Here is a 9,833-nt window from a genome sequence, read left to right on the forward strand (position 1 = left end):
CCCCCCGATAAGGCTAACACACTTCACAAGGCCTTCTTAGTTCTGTTCACCTTAATAACCTAAAAGTCAGATTTCATGTGTGTATTGGGGCGGGGGGGAACACGCGGAGAAAGGAGCAATTGCCCTCAAAGTCTGGAGCAGATCTGAGGATGGAATGAAAATCTCAATGTCCTTTAAGACCTGTTTTTAAAAATTGCAGTGCCTTTCTGTGCTTCATGTGACTGTCTAGAAGAGCCTAAACAGCTAGCCAAGCCTGCATGGGAAAGCTGCAAGACAAGGAAGACGGAAAAAAAATGCAGCATGAATTAATTGCACTTGGGTACGCACACACATGCTCGAGCCGGCCACTTCTTTCTTTCTCCGAGGCATCCACAAACTTCATTGGCAAAGGTTTCATTAACCAACTGGTTCCTCCAGGGTTGTCCTATTTCTGGCTGCTCAGCAGACACTGCTGCTTGTTGTCTCTCAGTCGGCTCCTGGGCAGCGTGGGGCGGGGTGGAGAGGGAGGATTTGTTTTGATTAATATTAACGTTGTGTCTGCAGCTCTTTCCCAACTGTTTTAGTAGGTGATTTCTCTTTCAGCCAGACATTGATCCACTGATACGTACACAAGGGGATGCGGATCGATATTCAAAATGCAGGCACAGCATGCCTGGCTCCTTTTATTTATCTCTCCCTTTACTTATTCATTTGTTTATTTGTATGTGAGTTTCAGCGGCTGCAATCCATCACCCTGTAGCCCTTTATGTCTGGGGGCTTCAGGCAGATGGCTTCTGAGGGCCGTCCTGATAGACTCTTGGGCTGGCAAAATTGCCAATGAAACAGTGTTATAATCAACCTGGCAGTCACTGTCTGCCTCTGAATATTATCGTTCTAATCCTGTTTGTCAGGACGGCGCTGTTCAACACTTCTTTTCCCTCGCCCCCCTCCCTCGCCAGCCGCCCTGCTCTGCTGCGCACCCTTCTTTCTGTCGCAGCCTCTCTCCTTTGCAGATTTGTGGTTCGCAGTGTTTGCTCCCCCTCCCACCACATCTCCTTCACCATTGCACATCCCTCTGCTGTGCCTCCCCCTTCCTGCCTGCCCCCTCTCCCTGACCCCCCTCCTCCCGCCACATACTCCTCCTCCTGGAGCTGCTTCTCCCCTCTCCAGATCCGCTGTAATTGACATTTTCCATCTGACAGGTTCTGTTTTCCCTTCCTGCAGTTGCTAAGGAAACAAGCGACAGGGCCCTCAGCCGGGGAGCGGTTAGCTGCCTTTATTGGCTGCCTGTCCACATAAATGTCACTTTTGCTAATGAACATTGGGCAAAAAGTTAAAACCCAACCACAACAAAATGCAACACGAAACCGAGTTCGTGTTAAATTAGGGGGAAACGCAAAAAAATCTCTCTGTAGCGTCGAACCTCTAGCCTCCCAATGAAAGGTTTTGCTTTCCCATCCCAGCATACCAAACAATTAAGCAATGTGAGCTCAAGTACCAGACAGGACTCCGGTTCCTTTCTTTCTTTGTGGAACAGGAAATTTTTCTTTCCTGTGCCAGCGCTGTGCCCTCGTGGGGCTCCAGTGAGGGACACCGAAGGACGCTGTAAATCAGCACGGCAAAATTTAACTTGGGGCAAGTAAATTACCGCTGGTTTAGTCGTTGTCTGCATCATTGTAAAAGACAAGCCTGGGCTGGTAAATTCCTTTACCAATTTTGCAAGAATTCAATATATGTATTATAGTTACACAGTATCTAGACCACGACACACTCTGTATACACGAGGGGGCAGAATTAAAATTGAACAGGTAGCTCCATCATTGCTGCTTTCTGATTTTTTTTTTTTTTTATTATTATTTTTATTTTTTTAATATTGCACTTTACAACATTAACATTCTTCTAATGTGAGCTTTAATTTTATTAATGGCATTTCCTATTTTTTAAGAATAAAATGAACAAGCATAGAAATGTGGTTGTCAGAGTTATAGGGCTAGCTGCACATTGGGCCCCTATCAAGTTTCACCCATATCCCTTTAGGTCTCCAGCTTCTTGGCTTTACCTCTTTTGGGATGGAAGTCCACAATTCTTCCACTATTAGCCTCTGCCTGTTTTAAACTATGTTTACTAAGCTGGTGCAACTGAGTTTGGACATCTGTTTTCTTCTGAGTGTGTGGTCAGGGGTTTATATAGTGACCAAACAGATTTCTTAAAATAATTGATAATTTCAACAATAAACAATTTCATCAACAAATAATGAATACTTAGAGATTCAAAAACAGCAAACAGTCTATGCATGTCTCTGTCTTATCTAAAGCCCAGCTATTCTGTGATGAGGACCCAGGCAGGCTTAGTTTCTTCAGACACCCCAAAGAAATTCCCATGTTTCTATTTCATTCCCTTGCACACCTATGCTTTTATGAGAGAAAATCGCTTTTAAAACTACTATAGTCCTTTTGATCGGTGGTATGCCTGGCTTTTTTCTGTAATTGCAGTCATTGTCTCTTAACAGCCCTCAAGCACTGGCAGAGAACTGACTTATCTTGACGTCATTCTGCTTCCTTTCTGCATGTTTTTCCTTACAGCCCCCTATTAAACTAAATCAAAACACAGTAAACATCTCAAAATCAAATCAACATAAAAGATTCATAAATTATTACAAAGCGCCTCCAATTCAGTGACAGTCATCTTGTTCGACTATTTGCGAGATTGCAGTGGAATGCTCTGTCTGACATTCCATGGGAACGTAGCTCTTGCTTTATTCTGTACGCATTTTATACCATATCAAAAAAATCAAGAATATTTCAGAGCTTTGCTTCTTTCTTCAGTAATGCTTATATGTCTATCTTGATACTTCTATAGGGCCTATCTACGTAGGGCCTTAATAAATGTGTACTTTTAATGTTGCCTTTAGCTAGAGAAATAACAGCATTCCCATTTTACAGATGAGAAAATGAGGCACAAAGAAATTAAGTGACTTGTTGCTGGTCACATAGGAAATCCATGGCACAGGTGGGAAATTAGCCAAGATTTTCTACATGCTGGTCTAGTGTCTTAATCACAAAGCCATAATTCTGTATTCCTCCCTTCCCTGCTTCCTGTATCACACTAAAGGAGCTATTTTGGATGTTGCCAACCTGCATGTATATCCCCTCTTAGTTCATACTCTACACCTGGCTGTGTACAAAGACAGGAATTGCACTCTGTTATGCTTAAAGCTGCATAATCAACACAATCTGGACAGTGTATTCAATGAAAAAATTCTGTTAGTTTATATAAGGATTCATTTGCATTGCCAGTGAAATTTCTGAAGACCTTAATTTCATTATTTAACAAAATACAGTGCACACTCACAAAGTACATTGTACACACTTTCTAACCCAGGTTTGATTTTGAGGTACATCTTTAACGTATGAACTATATCTCTGCCGGATTTCAGGTTCTCGTGATCATCTGCTTTTTTGTGGCTTGTGCCGGTATTGGGACTGCAGAAATACCAGTGGAAAGGAGTTCTTGTACGGGTACTCCTCACTTAACATCGTCCCAGTTAACGTTGTTTCATCATTACGTTGCTGATCTCTTGGAGAACATGCTCATTTAAAGTCGCACAATGTTCGGTTATAATGTTGTTTGGCTACCGCCTGCCAAACAACATCGGTAATTACTGTAATGTAACTGGATTCACTTAACATCGTTTGACTTAAGGTCACATTTTTCAAGAACATAACTACGACGTTAAGTGAGGAGTGGTTGTAAAACAGTTCTACTGGTTTTGCACATCCAGAAGTGTACATGGATCAAATGAGCCTTGGAAAAGCAATTGGAATGCTGAGCATTTATCAAAACCATACCTGAACTGCAACGCCACATCCTCATTTATACAAGGTCCTTTTTGTGCCACTTTGGCAGTGTGAGGGACCTTGAAGTGAGAGGTTTACACTGATAGAGCTGAATAAAGAGGCCTTATTGTAAAGGAGAACCTGGACTAAATCATGGGAGCTTCACCCATCACTTCCAGACATCAAGGCATCTGCACTCCGTAGTTTATAACAGAACTAGTTTTGGGAAAGATTCAAACAATTTGGAAGTTCAGTTAGCTTCTGAAAGGTTGGCCAGCTAGTCAGTACCTCTGGTCTTTGATTCACAGAAGTTGAGGGCTGGAAGGGACCTCGTGAGATCATCGGGTCCAGCCCCCCTGGTCTGGGCAGGAAAGACTGCCGGGGTCAACTAACGACAGCAAGGTTTGTGTCCAGTCTCCTTCTGAAGATCTCCAGGGTAGGTGCCTGTATCACCCCGATTGGGAGCCTATTCCAGAGTCTGGTCACACAAATTGTAAAGAAGCTTTTCCTTGTATCCAGTCTGAAACCTCCTTCTAGAAGTTTATGACCATTGCTCCTGGTTTTCCCCTGGGGCGCTTTGGTTAATAGTTGTTCACCTAGCCCCTGATGTATTCATAAGCTGCCACCAAATCCCCCAGAATTTTCTCTTTTCTAGGCTGAACAGTCCCATATCTGTCAGCCTTTCCTTGTACGGCTTGCTCTTCAGGCCTCTAATCGTATGAGTGACTCTTCTCTAGACTCTCTTAAACTTCTCCACATCCTTCTTGAAGTGTGGCACCCAAAAATGGACACAGTACTCGAGCTGCAGCCCAACCAATGCCAAGAAAAGCAGGAGAAGGACTTCCTTAATTCTACTTGAGATCCATTGGTTGATGCATGCCCGTGTATTGTTTGTTCTGCTAAATGTAGCATCACACCAGTGGCTCATATGCATTTTATGGTCAATTATGACCCCCTGGTCCCTTTCAGATATGGTGAGCTAGCACAGCACCACTGAGCCTGTAAGTTTGTTGTGGATTTTTCCTCCCCAGATAGAGCACTTTACATTTCTCAGTGTTGAACAGCATTTGGTTCTGGTCTGCCCATCTAACTAATCTGTCTAGGTCCTCCTGGATCATCAGCCTACCCTGATATGCAGCCACATTTCCCCGCAGCTTAGTGTCATCAGCAAACTTTGCCAGTATGCTTTTCACCCTCACATCCAGGTCATTGATAAAAATGTTAAAAAGCACTGGTCCAAGTACTGAACCCTGAGGGACCCCGCTGGCTACCATTCATAAGGTTGACACAGATGCATCTATTAGTACTCTCTAGGTCCAACCCCGCAGCCAGTTTCCCACCCATCTGACCGTTCAGATGTTGAGCCAGTGGTCCGCTAGTTTTGCCTTGAGAGCCTCATGGGACATCAAGTCAAAGGCCTTCTTAAAATTCAAGTAAATGACGTCAACCTCATTTCCCTTATCCAGGTGGTAAGTAGCCTGATCGTAGAGGGTAATCAGGTTAGTCAGACATGACCTACCCGTGACAAAACCGTGCTGGCGGTCATTCAGAATTTTTCCTTCTACTAACTTATCGCATATGGACTCCTTAAGAAATTTTTCAAGGATTTTTCCTTGAGGTCAGGCTGATCGGCCTGTAGTTTCCTGGGTCCTCTCTCTTCCCCTTCTTGAAAATGGGCACAATATTGGCCCTCTTCCAGTCTTCTGGGACCTCTCCTGGGCACCACAAATTCTCAAAGAGGTTCACCAGCAGTCCTGCAGTGACTTCAGCTAGTTCATTCAGCACTCTCAGATGGAGTTCATCTGGTCCTGCTGACTTAGATATCCAGCCTCTCTAGCTGTTCTTTCACCAGCTCTACAGTGACTGTTGGTAGGTGATCATCCCTACTATGACTGTTCTGTGTCATATTTGCATTCAGCAGGCTATCACTCTTAGACTGGTGGAATACAGATGCAAAGTACTCATTCAGGTGTTCAGTTTTCTCCATGGTGTTAGTGATCAGATGTCCAGGTGCACTGAGCAGTGGTCCCAAGTTTCCACTAATTTTCCTCCTGTTACCTACATACCTGTAGAAGGACTTCTTCTTGTCCTTGATTTTGGTTGCTAACCTGAATTTGGTCACCACCTTTTTATTTTTTTTAATCTGCCTTCTACAGGTGTAGGCCAATCTTCTGTAGTTTTCCTTGGGGCCTGTTTCTAGCTTCCATTGTTGGTAAGCCTCCCTTTTTTCTTTCTCAGAAGATCTGCAACTTCCCTATCGAGCCAAGATGGTCTCCCAGCCCCTGTGCCATCCTTTTTGCATACAGGTATGAACAACTTCTGTGCACAGAGGATCATGTCCTTGAGGAACAACCACTCTTCAGCCACAAATTTCCCTGCAGTCCAGGATCCCATTGGGCATTACTCACTAAAATCCTTAGCTTATTGAAGTCGGCTTTTTTTAAAGTCAAGAATTTGTACCTTACTGACAGATTTCCCAGATGATGGGCAGTGAAAGTGATAGGTTTGTGGTCAATGTCGCCTAGGTTACCCTCTATCTTCAGATCACTCACCAGGTCATCCCCGTTGGCCAAGATTAATCTAGGAGTGCATTTCCTCTGGTCAGCCTCTCTACTTCATGAGACAGGTAGAGCTCGTTGATACAAGTCAGGAATCTATGCGGCCGGTCAGATCTGGCTGATTGTTCTTCCCAGGAGATGTCTGGGTAGTTAAAGTCACCCATGACGACCATATCCCATGCTCTTTCAGCCTCTTCCAGTTCTCTGGAGAATTCCAGATCTAGCTCCTCATCTTGATTCGGAGGTCTGTAATACAGCTAGGCCCCTTTTACCACACCCCCCCCCCCCATATCTTGACCCAGAGGGTCTCAAGTCGCCCTTCCTTAGTATTAATTTCAGCTTCCAAGGAGGTGTCCTTGTCCTGCTCCTTTACATATTGAGCTACACCTCCCTATGTGATTCCCTCGTATGCTGGGTGTAGCCCTCCATAGCTATGGTCCAATCGTGGGTAGAGTCCCACCAAGTCTGTGTTATCCCTACAATATCATAGTCCCTGCTGGAAAGCAGGAGGGCCAGTTTCTCCTGTTTGTTCCCCATACTCCTGGCATTTGTGTACAGGCATTTGAGCCCTCCACTGGAGGTCCTTGGTTTCCTGTCACGTTGAGGGAGCTCCATTCCCTCAGCTTGTGCTGTGGTGTCCTTCCTGTCGTCTCCTGTTGTAGTGGTTGCTTGTCTGTTGGACCCTGGGCTTGCCCTGCTCGTTGTCCCCCCCATCCTCTGGTGATCTTAGTTTAAAGCCCTGTCAGGAGGTTCACCATCCTGGCTGAGAAAAGAGCCTTCCCCTTCAGCATGAGCTGGATACTGTCCCTTGCCAGAAGACCTCTATCTCTGAAGTGCATGTGTGGTCAAAACCCTCTCAGTAGCACCATCGCTGGAGCCTTTGGTTCACCTCTTTGATATATCTGTCTCTCCTAGGCCTGCAGCCCACATCCATTACTTCTGGGCAAACTCTAATTCCCTTTTACTAATACCTTCTTCACTGCCCTCAGTGCAGTATTGATTGTAGAGAGAAGCATGCATGCAAATGGACAACATTATTATTATTATTATTATTTTTCTTTTTTAATATGGCTTCTGAAGAGAGGTGCAGCTCTGAAAGTGGGACAAATGCCAAGTGAAAGTCAGGGGTCTTCATGAAGCGTCGCAAACTGGGACCAGGACTCCCCTGCCAAGATTCAAGATGGACTCGGGAGAAACGCCGCCAGGCCTAAGGTCAGGAAGGACTGGGTTAGAGAGCTTCTGGAGGGGCTGGAAGTGTTCAGATCAGCAGGTCCAGATGCTTTCCACCTGAGGGTGTTGAGGGAATTGGCAGGAGTTATTGCAGGGCCCCTGGCATGGCTTTATGAGCACTTGTGGTGCTCTGGCCAGGTGCCAGATGACTGGAAGAAAGCCAACGTGGTCCCCATCTTTAAAAAGGGAAGAGGGAGGACCCAGGCAACTATAGGCCTGTTAGTCTAACTTCAATCCTGGGGAAACTCTTTGAGAAAATTATCAAGGAGCACAGCTGTGATGGGCCAGCATCAGGGATGATGCTCAAAGGCAACCAGCACGGTTTCATTAGGGGCAGGTCCTGTCAGACCAACCTGATTGCCTTCTACGATCAGGTCACAAAAGCATTGGATGCAGGTGTCGCAGTGGATGTAGTCTTTCTGGACTTCAGCAAGGCCTTTGACACTGTCTCCCACCCCATTCTCATTAAAAAACTAGGTGACTGTGGCATTGATGTCTACACAGTCAGATGGATTGCAGATTGGCTGAAGGGTCATACTCAGAGGGTAGTGGTGGATGGGTCACTTTTGACCTGGAGGGAAGTGAGCAGTGGAGTCCCCCAGGGCTCGGTCCTTGGGCCTGCGCTGTTCAATTTCTTTATTAGTGACTTGGACAATAGGATCAAAAGCAGCCTGTTAAAATTTGCTGATGACACCTAGATTTGGGGTGAGTTGGGCATGCTAGTAGGGAAGGACAGATTACAGCAGGACCTGGACAGGTTACAAGGGTGGGCTAACGAAAATAGGATGGGTTTCAATAGTGACACTTGTGCAGTAGGAACCAGCAGCACACTTATAAGCTAGAAAACTCCTTCCTTTAGAGCATGGTGGCAGAAGGAGATCTTGGAGTCATTATTGGCTCCAAGATGAACATGGGCCGACAATGTGAGGTCACGGTTGGCAGGGCTAACCGGACCTTGTTGTGCATCCACAGATGCATCTTGAGCAGGGCTGAGGAGGTGATCCTCCCCCTCTGTGCGACACTGGTCAGGCCGCAGCTGGAATACTGCGTCCAGTTCTGGGCCCCGCACTTCAGGAGGGATGTGGACAGCATTGAGAGAGTCCAAAGGAGGGCCACTCACATGATCTGGGGCAGCAGGGCAGACCCTACGAAGAGAAGCTACAGGACCTTAACTTATTCAACCTTCACAAGAGAAGGCTGAGGGGGGACCTGGTGGCCATCTATAAACTCACTAAGGGGGACCAACACGGTTTGAGAGAGACCTTGTTCCCTTGAGCACCCCCCCCCCGGGGTAACAAGGAACAACAGCCACAAATTGTTAGAAAGTAGGTATAAACTAGACATCTGAAGGCACTACTTCATGGTCAGGGCAACTAGGATCTGGAACCAACTTCCAAGGAAAGTGGTGATGGCTCCTACCCTGGGGGTCTTTAAGAGGAAGCTTGATGTGTACCTCGCTGGGGTCACTTGAGCTATTGGATAAAGGGAATAAAATAATTGTTATAATCATGACCCAAAGTATTCAGTGCATTCTGAGAAATAAGCCAAAGCAGACCAAGCAGTTTTGCGACATGGGCTCCCAGCTCATGCATTACCTGAATCAGGTTTGTGTGCTCTGTTTTTCCTGATTGCTCAAGGAGCAAAAGGCTATGCTGAAATTCTTACGATCCGGACTAGCAGATGGCGGCGAAGGCTGGGAACAGAGTGCACCGTTAGTGAGGAGAGAAGATACAATCCACACTGCATGGTTCCAATCAATGCTTCATTCATGTGAGCACTCGATTCCAGTAGCACAGGCCATGTGCTGGCCAGCTTTTCCAGCCCCTTTGCTGATCTCAGCACTGACGAGAATCCAGGGCAGAATATGAAGTCTTCATTTCATGTTGTCATTTATTTGTCCACGACAATCCCTAGGCTTTGGACAAAAAATTACTGTGACTGACAAGGCCAAAGCTCTTCTGCTTGGAAATAGTTAACAAGTCGTATCTAGTCAGATGGTGGCAGGGATGAAGGATTAAAGGAAGGGGATCAGAGTTGAGTGAGGGGAAAGGAGGCCTGGCTAGCTAATGCCAGGGGAAAGGTTCTGGGGAATTGTTGTCCGGGGCTTTTTGGTTGATTTCTGTTGTGTTTTTGTGATTGTCTGCCAAAAAAAAGAATGAACAAGCCCCGAGGAAAGGACTGAGGCTTGGAGCTTGATTTCCTTGCCCTGGCTGGTGAAGCCACCCACCAA

At 45.9% G+C, this 9,833-nt stretch overlaps 1 long non-coding RNA gene across 3 annotated transcripts in view; it reads right to left on the bottom strand.

Annotated features, from left to right (window-relative positions):
* LOC109287592 overlaps positions 1–705 on the bottom strand; it is a 17,048-nt gene extending 16,343 nt beyond the window's left edge. The window contains exon 1 of one of the 3 annotated variants that reach the window (XR_002094910.1): positions 328–705. This is a non-coding gene — a long non-coding RNA (uncharacterized LOC109287592). The remainder of the gene's footprint in view (positions 1–327) is intronic. The other 2 variants (XR_002094907.1, XR_002094908.1) reach the window with 2 other exon arrangements.
* Between the last annotated feature and the right edge of the window lie 9,128 nt (positions 706–9,833).

This window comes from Gavialis gangeticus, unplaced genomic scaffold (genome assembly GCF_001723915.1).
Source record: "Gavialis gangeticus isolate Ggan-Ray unplaced genomic scaffold, GavGan_comp1, whole genome shotgun sequence".
NCBI classification, from domain to species: domain Eukaryota; kingdom Metazoa; phylum Chordata; order Crocodylia; family Gavialidae; genus Gavialis; species Gavialis gangeticus.